Source organism: Pteropus vampyrus, unplaced genomic scaffold (assembly GCF_000151845.1).
Source record: "Pteropus vampyrus isolate Shadow unplaced genomic scaffold, Pvam_2.0 Scaffold181, whole genome shotgun sequence".
Classification (NCBI taxonomy): Eukaryota; Metazoa; Chordata; class Mammalia; order Chiroptera; family Pteropodidae; genus Pteropus; species Pteropus vampyrus.
The window spans coordinates 2,599,861-2,611,211 of NW_011888962.1; the positions used below are offsets into that span (position 1 = coordinate 2,599,861).

Genomic DNA, 11,351 nt, shown 5'->3' on the forward strand with positions numbered 1-11,351 from the left:
TATTTTACATATAAAAATGATGGTTAGTTTGATGTGTCAAACTGGTTAGTCTATATTACCCAGTTATTCAATCACACTAATCTTGGCATTGTGGTAAAGATACTTTATAGATGTGGTTAATATCTAATCAGTTGACTTTAAACATAGATTACCCTCAGTAATGTGAGTGGGTCTCACATTATCAGTTGAAAGGCCTTAAGAGCAAAAACTGAAGTTTTCCAGACTAGAAATTCTGCCTCAAGTTTACAGCATCAGTTTCTGCCCAAGAGCTTCCAGTTTGTGCTAGCCCGTCCTATAGATTTCAGATTTGCCAGCCCCCACAATCACATCAGCCAGTTTCTCTCTCTCTCTGTCTTCTCTCCCTCCCTCTCTCCCTCTCCCTTTCCCTCCCTCTCTCCCCATCTCTCAGATTCTAACACATTGATTTAAAAATAAAATATTTTAAAAAAATTTTCAAGATTATTGAAGGTAAAAGGTCCAGTACAAATTAGAATTCATTAATATAAAAAATTAAACCCAAAGTATTTAAATAAACTTGCACTTCAGTTTTTTGCAAGTTTAATTAAATACATTAGTAAAAATAAAGAATTCACATTCCAGCACTAAGTGTCCATCACTTAGTTGCACTGTGAAGAGCATTGTTATGCTTCCTGCTTACTACATTCAGACCTGTTATATCAGTCAGGGCCATTTAGGAAAACAAAAATAACACCAGTTATTTTAACAGCAAAAACTTAAGGAATTGAGTATCGGAGGGCTAAAAAACTGAAAAGGGGTCATGAAGGTAACATGAAGATAGTATCTATAGACGCTACCATGCCTAGGCCTGGGAGAGCAAAGGAACTGGAAGCTTGGAGGAGGCCACTGCTGAACTAGGATGGAGACTTTTGAACAGGGAGAGTTGCCTGGCCAATGGATGCCAGGATACTGGTTCTGGGACCACGATAAAAACTGGGCATGAACCAGCTGTCACTGCCAAGCTGAAAGGCTATTATGGAGGTGATGCCATAGGAACACCTAGCAAACAGGAAGGAGGATCAAGTCCCTTCCTTCTCCTGCCTTGCAGTCTCCCTGTAGCATTCTCTATTGGTGGAAAGTAGAAGTGTAGTTTGCAAAGACCCAGTAACTGCCTCACAAAGCAAAATATAGAAGGTGGTTTGGATCTCAAGGACAATATAAATTTAAGAATAAAACAACTAGTTTAATGTTACAAAATGTTCCTCTGCCGCCATATGCAATTGTTGTGAATACAACATTAATTTGTCAGTTTCTCCAGAACCATGTATTGGAACACAAAGGAAAACAAGAATGCTTGGCAGTGTTGGGAAATGTTTTACTACAGAAGACTCTATTGTCTTTCTGCTCTCTTTTGACAAGTTAACAAATTTATCTTTTTTCTAACCTAAGCACTTCTGCTGTTCAGATCTGTCCCGAATTCTAAAAAGATATTAGCCTCCAATGTGGGCAGTCGAACTACCCACATATCTTCATAGCATTTGACACAGTTGCCTCCTGCTTTGAGGACACACATAGGGCAAATCATGTAAAGAAGTATTCCCTTAGGGCCTGAACAGAAGCAGATGTTTAGGGTTAGAGGTTGTGCTGTGCCAGTGCTGATGGTAGGATGCCACATGGCAGAAATGCTCTCTAATTGTGTGTGTGTTTGTGTTTATGATATGCAGTGACTGTGGTGTTCAGGGCAGGTCAAAAGCATTAAGCCCAGGACAGAGGTACTTCTTGTCTGGATCTATGAGTAGTACTGCAGAAGTGTACCCTGGCAGTGTGGCAGAATTAATGCCTCATGGGGAGAAATCTTGACCAATGAAATATGGGAACTTACGGATAAATTCTCTTTTTTTTCCTCTTCCTTCCCCAAGATGATGCTGAGATGCCATTTATGTGGCTTCTCAAGGGCAAGATCTCATGATTTTGAGTTATTGGTTGTACTTACTGGTGGCCAGCTTGATAAATTCTCTTCACATTGGCTCCTTCTTCTTCCCTGCTTCACTATCGTGGAACCTCGCTCCTGTTTTCTGGGTCTACATTCCTTAGTAAATTACCTACACGTAAGCCCTGGGCTTCAGGTTGTTCTTTTTTCTGTGCACCTGAGCTAAGACACTGTCAGTACCACTAACATAAGAGCCATAAATGGAGAGTATTTCTATTCTGATAAAGAAGACGGAGACTGGCTTTCTAAGGCTAGTCCAGGATGAGAGTGAAGCAAGAGAGAGGCCTAGGTGCGACATTTAAGGGGCCGTTCACTCCCTCTTCCTCGCACTTGTCTGGCCTTGCTTTGGGAGGTTAGAGGGAATCAGTTAATCACTCCTGCATTTGGAGTCACAATTAATTGGACATAGATATAACCAATATAACAGAAGCTTTAATATTATCTAGACAGCACCCCAAACTCCAAAATATAGGATTTTTACTAAATTGCGTTGGAGCATGTGGAACTTGCAGTATAATTTTCTTCAAATTCATGTAACTGACATTTTTCTGAATGGTTCTGTATAAGTAGACAAACAAGTTCATCATTATTTTTCAGCAAAAATGATGTTTCTATCATTATATTTCAGGTGTAGAGAACTGAGTTAATCATTCTCAGTGTGTGACACTATTACTGTTGGTTACAGAATGTCATTTAGACATTAATGTTTAGCCTTCTTTTAAATGGCATTTTAAATTTTTATTTTTCAGTTCTATGCTTTCTTTTCTAATTAATTTCTTATAACTGTATAAAATTTGGGAGGCTTAGTAAAATATAAAAATACCAATAACTCCACAGCCAGTGGTACCATTGTTAACATTTTGATAATTCCTGCTAGACTTTTCTCTGTGCATTTTAAATTTTAGAATATGTGTTGTATATACTTTATACTTTCATTTCTTGCTCTTTCACTCAAGGTTATATCATGATCATTTTGCAATGCCATTAAAAACTTTTAGTAAAATTTTAATATGGAAATAGCAACTCGATTTTGGTAACAAAAGTAATACATACTTATTGTAAAACAATGTTGCTAGTATAGAAAAATATAAAGAATAAAGTCAAAATCACCTGTAATTTCATGTCCTAAATATGTACCACTACATATTAGTATATCCTTGTGGTAGATTGTATGCAAAAATTGCCACAATTATTTTCTTCCCTGTATCCACATCTCTTTGCAATGTGACTTGGCAGCTCCTTAATGTAAAGAGGTGGAGTCTGTTTTCCTTCCCCTTACATCTGAGCTTTCCTTGTGATTTACTTTGGCCAACAGAATGTGGCAAAAGTAACATGCCAGCTCTCATTTTAGGATTTACTCTAGTTCTCAGAACCCTGGGAGGTACACATGGTCAAACCCAGACTAGTTTCCATGGGAATGAGAGACCAGGAAGAGCAGAGATGAATTGTCTGTCTGAGACCATCTTAGACTAGATAGTTTCCAGCCAACAGGCCGCTGACCATAGATGCATGAGGGAGCCCAAGGCCAGAAGAATTGCTCAGCTGAACCCAGCTCAAATTGTTGCTCCGCAAAATCATGCACTAAAGAAATGGTTGTTTAAAGCCACTAAGTTTTAGTGTGGTTTGTTATGCAGCAAACATTAACAATACAATCTTACCAGATTTCTTTTCTGTGCTTCACACACATACTTTTTTAAAAAAATGAATTATGATTTTACTCTATGTATTATTTTGTAAGCTGCTTTATTTTATTATTTAATATAGCATGTGTTAAATAAGTATCTTTCTGTGCTAAATAAATGTAGCTATCATTATATTTATTATTAATTTTAACATTATGATATATCAATACTATAATTTATTTAAGTAATTCCCTATTAGGGGACACATTTTTCTACTATAAAAAGCCCCTATTCACATTCTATATATATCTTTGCAAACTATTCCTTACATTTTTTAGAAATAGAATTTTTAGGCAAAAGGCCATGTTCATATTTAAGGATAATAATACATGTTGTTAAACTGCCCTCAAGAAAAGTGACATCACATTGCTAATTCTTTATTGTCTCCATTATAGATTTTAATTCATCATTTCAGAGTTCACCTCACTCACCTCCCTTTCCTATCATTCCATTTTCTTTCCATCTTAGTTCATCCTACGCTTTTCTGAATCTGTTTCAAAACGTCAGTTACTTTGCATTCTTCTGGAAGGTAAAACTTTCCAAACTTTTTTTTTTTTTTTCTGATTCCCGTAGGAAATCTTTTCAGGGGCCTGCAAATTATTTGAGTTTGAGGATGAATCTCCTTCTCTTGTTCTTGGTATTTTTCTACAGGCTCAATTTTGTTATTTTGTAGTTTATTCTAAGTATTCTCTGAAGAAGCAAGATCTGCTCAGAGATCTCACTTGGATTTGCCTTTTGCCCTCAATGATGCTCTTTCTTCACACGGGTGTTTATAGGGTCCATAGGTCAGATCTACAGAGAATGGCTGGCAGATGCACACTGCTTCTGACTTAATTCAATAGTCTTTCATCAAACATCTCTGCTGGAACATGACAGAATCTTCTATACCTATTTGTTGGCTCTCTCAGGACACTCAGGACAGAGGTGGTTCATGAAAGAATACTATATCCTGCACGCACATTTCAAGGGCACTTGCTCTCTCTGCCCTGCCCCTATCTCTAGGACTCTGCTTGAAGGGCAGCCACATCGCAGCTTAGTTGAGTGCTTTGTATCTAATGGCTCCCTAGTTACTAATTAGATCATCATATAAAGACATTTGCATTAAAAAAACAATGTAACTGACATACCTCTGTCTATCAACAGAAGGGCCTAGGAATGACTGTCCACTGCAATTTGGTATTACATTTATGTTTGTACTCTACCATATATGTCAGTTCTAAGCACTTGGCCAGCATTACCTGCAATCCTCAAAACAACCTCACAAGACAAGTAAGAGGGAGGTGTTTTTGCCCTTGAACTTCTTGGAGAAACAGAAGCACAAAGAGACAAGGTGATTCATCTGCTTAGTTGATGGAAGGTCAATTTGCATAAGTCATTCAAACATTTGAATTGCCTTGCTGCTTTTTAGAAAGTGCTGTTGATACAGACTGCCCTGCTCATCATTTGAGGTGTGGTGCTGAATAAAACTGTACACCACCCAACCTGCCCCAAAAGCCGTGTGTCATAAGCTTACCGCCCAGACTTCGTAAGTCTTAATCCACTTCATCCTCAACAACAGCTTAGTCAGTATGAAGTGCTTCTAATAATAGTAGCAGCAGACGAGCATACACAATACCTGTCAGCCTGAAAGTACTTTAGGAAACTATACACGGGTGTTCCTGTGTCTGTCTGGTCATAATATTAACCATGCATTTAGAAGCAGATGCTCATGATGAGGTAGATGGAATCATTTGGTATCTGGGAAATCATGGGTCTATATGCTACTCAATAGAAAATGTAGCTAAGCCCAGCTAACCACATTAGATGCGCCACCTGCCATGAACTTGCATTCCTAAGAGAATGCAAACTAGTATTTACTAAGTATGTTTTAAGAATCTTTCGATTCTTATAAAATGTAGAACCATAAGGGGTCCAGCAGGTGCAGAAGAAAGCCAGCTATGAAGGGTTAGTAGGCCCGATAGCCTAATGGCTAATATTAGAAACTCAAAAAGTGGTCATTTGTTGGACTTAACAGAAGTGGAAGTTGGTAGGGAAAAGAAAGCGAGGGAGAAACAGAAGGAGAGAGAATAATATTGTTCTTGTTTCAGAGAAAGGGAGATTTACATTATTGATAGGAGAGGTCATGAAGCTGGTTGGGTTCCCAGGGGGTGAGGAGAGAAAACAAGAAAATTCACTTGCAAGTGTAAATGAGGTCGATATGGGATCCAGGAGGACTGTAAGATACTTTAGCCATCCTCCTCATTCTGCAGATGAGATGTGGTCCTTTGCCCAAAGCCACACATCAAGTATGAAAAGTTGAGACAGAAGTAATGGGGACTGGAGAATAAAGATGATGACAGGGAGAGAATCTGTGATGGATTAGTTGCTTCAAGTTTCTGAAGCAAATGTACATAACATATACATAATATATAAGCACATACACATATAAACATCTGTGACTCTTCCAGGAGAAAATTCTGATTCCATAATTTCACTTCATGAATAAATCCACCTTATCATTTTTTTTTTTGATAAATTAAATTTTACTCATGGACTCAAGTCTATTTAGAAATCTTTTTCTCTTTACAATCTCATTGGCTTGAAGACTTATATAAAATCTCTTCTCTGCAGAGGCTCCTCATTTTGCTCTCCACACTATGAAAATTCAGTTTCTAGTCAACTGTAGAAGGAGGGATAATTTTATGAGAATGAGCCTAAAGGTAGAAAAGCATTGTAACTTTTAATATACAAGTCATACTTCTGGAGGGGAATATACTCAGTATCAAAAGACTTACAGTGGGTAGGGCAGTTTCGGGTTTCACTTCCTTCTTCTTCAGCCATAATTTTAGAGGAGTGTCGCGCTAAGCCGTAAAATGAGAATTACACTCTAAATAGTACTCACAGGCTTGGGTATGATTTCAGGGGTTCTGGAGTGACTAAATATTTTCATTGACCTTAAGTGGCTAAATTGTGCATTCATTTTTTTCCCTACAAATTTATATTATGGAATAGTCAAGCATTCAGAAAAGTTGAAAGAATAGTTTAATGAACACTCATATACCTTCTTCTTAGATTCAACAATGGTTAATATTTTGCCATATTTGCTTTTTATTCCATCTGGACATTATATATATTTATAACCTTTAAAATTAAGCTGTAGGTATGACATTTTACTCCTAAATATTTCACCAAGCTTGACACTTGTCATGCCCATCAGAAAGTGAGACTTCTTGAGCAGTAAAGTCTTGTTTAGAAAGGATGGGCAAGATGAATTGTCAGCATAACTTCTGGGAATGGAGGTTTCTATTACTTAGCTAATTCTTACATTGATTCTCTGATAGATGCATGATACCATTTTACAAAACATGCATAATACATTTCATCTTGGTAGTCCTTGCTTCAATAATTTCAAAAGAGACAAAGCAAATCTATTTTAGTTCTGCACTTTTATGTCCATTTTCTTCATTGTTTACTTCAAAAACACATCTTAGATTATGATGTCCTCTTGCGCATACATACTAGAAGATAGAACTTGCTTTTTTCTTCTTAGCATACTAAGTACTAGCATTATTTTGTAATATGTGTTTGGCACTATTAGGAGAGAGTTAAGATCTTTCATTATTTTACCTGTGACTTGAATCATAATAAAATACTTTCCAAAGTGAAAGATGTATTAAATGTCACATGAACATTTGCTGATGTTTAAAAGACATCGTTGTACAGTACATTATAATAATGGTTATCTTCTTCAGAAAAATAATATTGCTTTAATGCAATCATAATATCTCTGCAATTTTTAACTGCTGTTTTGTTCCCAGACCATCTTGTACCCAAACACAGAGTTTAGTGCCAGTTAATCAGTGTCTAGATTATAGAAGAGAGAAATTATTCATTGGGAAGCTACAGATGTCCTGTCTTTGTTTTAGAACAGATCAGATAATCTAATTCAAAGTTCTAAAAAGATAGTTCTAAAAAGTTTTTGACAGACAGATGAGATATGAACTCAATGAAGCAGCTACTGAGCAACACTCTCTAATCTGTCAAACCCCTCTCTGGCACTTTCCTTTTTTTCTCTCAACTCCCTATTCCTCACAATAGGTCAACATGTGGTATCCATAACAGATCCTCAACAATAATGGTCTAAAATCAGACAAAAGCCATTGTAATTGGACAATAATGGTATATAAAACAAAGTAGGAGCTAGCTGTTTTAGGTAAAAAGTGGTTAGGCTGTATATCGACTATCTAGGAACCTGGCTCTGCATTGTGTGTCTTGCTGCAATTCAGGTAGACATTCTAGTTCAGGTTGTCAAAGTTCTGGGTGCCTAAGGATAACTGAGTACCTGTCAAATGCCAATTCCTTGGTCCTGATCCTAGAGATTTTAATTTGGCAGATCTGGGGTAGGGCCCAGGAATCTTCATTCTACTTAGTTCCCCCATGTAATTCTGATGCAGGCTGAGATGGAACATACTTTGACCTATGCTGTTTCCAGCACCTAAGATGGTATGAGGTTGGGTCATTGCTCAGCCTGATCCATTGTATGTGAGCTGATTTAATGCTTGTCTTTGCTTAGCACTGGTTGACCAGTGCTAATGGTCTCCATCCCATTTAAGATACAGTCACTGGTCAGAAGGAACAAAGGACTCATCTCCTGCAACTAAGAACCATTGCATGGGTTGACTCTGAAAAAGATACTTTTTTCTCCCATCAACCCTGAAATAAACATATGACAGGACATGTGCCTAGTAGTATTTAAATAAGTAGTATTTAAATCTGTGTGTGGATGTGTGTGCGTGCGTGCACACGCACATGCGTGCACAGCTATTGGACCAAGATTAGTCTTTCATGGGTCTGCCTTACACTCCTGATACAGTTCTGCTATAACGTGACATATGACTTCATAAAAATCACCATGCTGTACACAATAGTGCAATAAAAACCACAGAACTTAAGAGAAAAGATGGGATTAGAGAGACAACACTCAGAAACTTCATCAGAGAAACACTAAAAAAAGATATAGGAACCTAATACAAATGCTAGCACAATTTCATACATGTTAAATGGTTAAGAAATTCATAAGTAGTCTCTTTTCTGGCTGAAACTGTGGAGGATATAGAAGAGATGAAAAAAGAAGTTTCCTGCTGTGCCAGAAACCGTTAAGAAAAAGCAAAGGAATTTTGCAGAGGTAAAGTAAAGATCAAGCACCTGAGAAACAAGGTTGCCCCCAAAATGCTTCAAAAGGCAAGGAGGAGGCTTATCCATGAAAAGGCTAAGTGCCATAATAAGGAAAACAGACATGTGTACAGAAGTGAGATTTGAATGGTGAAGATGGCAAGAAAAGCAGGAAACTTCTAGTAACTGTGGAACCCAAATGAAATTTGTCTTCAAGATCAGAAGTATCAACAATGTGAGCCCAAAGATCCAAAAAGTGTTGCAGCTTCTTCGCCTGTGTCAGCATTTCAGTGACACTTTTGTTAAACCCAAAGTGGCTTCAGTCAGCATGGGGGCACCCAAACATGAAATCAGTAAATGAATTGATCTACAAGTACAGTAAAAGCAAAATCAACAAGAAGCTAATTGTCCTGACAGATAACACTTTGATTGCTAGATTTCTTGGGAAATAGGGTATTATCTGAATGGAGGATCTGGTTTGTGAGACCTGTACTACTGAGAAATGCTTCAAAGAAGCAAACAATTTCCTGTGGCCCTTCAAATTATCTTCTCCACAAGGTGGAATGAAGAAAAAGACCAGGCATTTTGTAGAAGGTGGAGATGCTGGCAACAAGGAAGACAAAATCAACAGACTTGTTAGAAGGATGAACCAAAGGCATTATTTTTATAATCTGGTCAGTTAATAAACAGCTTTCAAGTCAAAAAAAAAAAAAAGGAAATTCATAAATAATACAATAAATATGACACTTTACCATAAAAAGACTTGAAATTTGTTTGAAGAAGTGAGCATTGGAAGGGTTATAGCTTATTATAAGGTTGTAGGAAGCTAAGTTATCTAAAATCAGAGGAAAAATAGTAATACTTTGTAATTCCAGTTGTGAATGGGCTCAGCTCATAACACGCGCCGTGATCTGAGGTAGCTGGTCCATATTTGAGGTGTGTGTATGTGTGCAGGCATGCACATGCATGTGCATGCACATTTTGTGTATTCCCAGGCAGCTCAGTTCAGCTAGGTGCAGTTTTCTGCTTTCATCTAGTGTTTCTTGCTCGTAAGATCTCACATAGGCAAAGGTATATTTTCATTATGCTCATATTGTTTCCTAATATATCAATCACATTGGAACAAATTTGTGTTTTCAAGACAAGCATAATAGCAGAACTGACATACCTATAAGGAATTCACATCAAAGTATTGGTTTCAAGTTACCTAGACTCTGAGAGTAGTTAGGAGGACCTTACTACCCTACAAGGAGTATTGTCTATTTAAGAGGGTTTGGGGACTGAAAATATGAAGATAGAGATAATGGTGTTCCCTTCTATCCACATGGCCATGAAGGAACTCAGTGTCCTATAGGTATTATCTTACTCTTTGTTTTCATAGAGTATCTAGGTTAACAATTACTCAAAGGTTTAGGATAGCTAGATAAACAAATAAAACAAACAAACCAAAAAAAAACCCCTAAAAACTCGGTATTAGAGTAAGCTTCAGAGGACTCACTTTTCATCCTTAGTTCTGTAAGCTGTGTGACCTAAGGCAAGTCCTTTTATTTCTCTTGGATTCATTTCCTTCTCTGAAAGAAACTAGAGTGTATTTCTTCCAAGAGTCTCAACCCCCACTCTGACCTGCTCCAATATTTTATGACCCCCAAGCCTTCTATGTTAATTAAATGCAGAGAAAAGGAACACTTTCGACCTCTTCAAAAGTCTTCATGAGACTCAGCAATGTTTTTTTTTCATCCCAGGTTGTCTTTCTTGATCATTTCCCAAAGTCAAAATTCCAGGTTGTTATGACCGTCATTTTGTGTCTCCACCAACAGTTGGAATTCAAAGAGGCAGATCAAGTCTGAGCTCACAAAGCTCCTTTATTGATTTTGTTAACAGCTTTATTGAAGTAAAATTTACATATAATAAGCTGTATGTCTTTAAAGCATATAATTTGATAAGTTGTGACATATGTATACACCCATGAAACCATCACCACTATCAAGATAATGAATGTAGCCAACACCCTCAAAGGTTTGCTCACGCCCCTTTGTAACTCCTCCCTCCCCTTCTGCTTCTTCTGTCCCCACCATGCCCAGGCAACCACCAATCTGCTCTCTGTCATTATAGACTAGTTTGCATTTTCTAGAATGTTATATGAATGAAATCATACAGTATGTATTACTGTTTTGTCTAGCTTCTTTCACTCAGCGTAATGATTTTGAAATCCACCCATGTTCCTTTTGTTAATAAAAAGGAGTAATAAAAATAAACTAGGTAGTAGTCTATCATATGGATATACCACAATTTGTTTATCCATTTACATGTTGATGGGCATTTAGGTTGTTTCCAGGTTTTTTGCCATTAAAAATAAAACTGCTATAAATATTTTTTGTGAGTCTTTGTGTGGACATATGCTTTCATTTCTCTTGGGTAAACACTTAGTCAAAATGCCAGATCAAATATGGTAAGTGTATATTCTACTTTTTTAGAAACTACCCAAATGTTTTCCCAAGTGGTTATACCATTTTACATGCCCATCAGCATTATATGAAAATTCCAGTTTTTACTATCCTTGCTAAAACTCA

General features: G+C 37.1%; 1 pseudogene; it reads left to right on the forward strand.

Moving 5' to 3' along the window:
• The window catches only part of LOC105299367, a 78,260-nt pseudogene extending 67,632 nt beyond the window's left edge, over positions 1–10,628 (forward strand).
• The last annotated feature ends 723 nt before the right edge of the window (positions 10,629–11,351 follow it).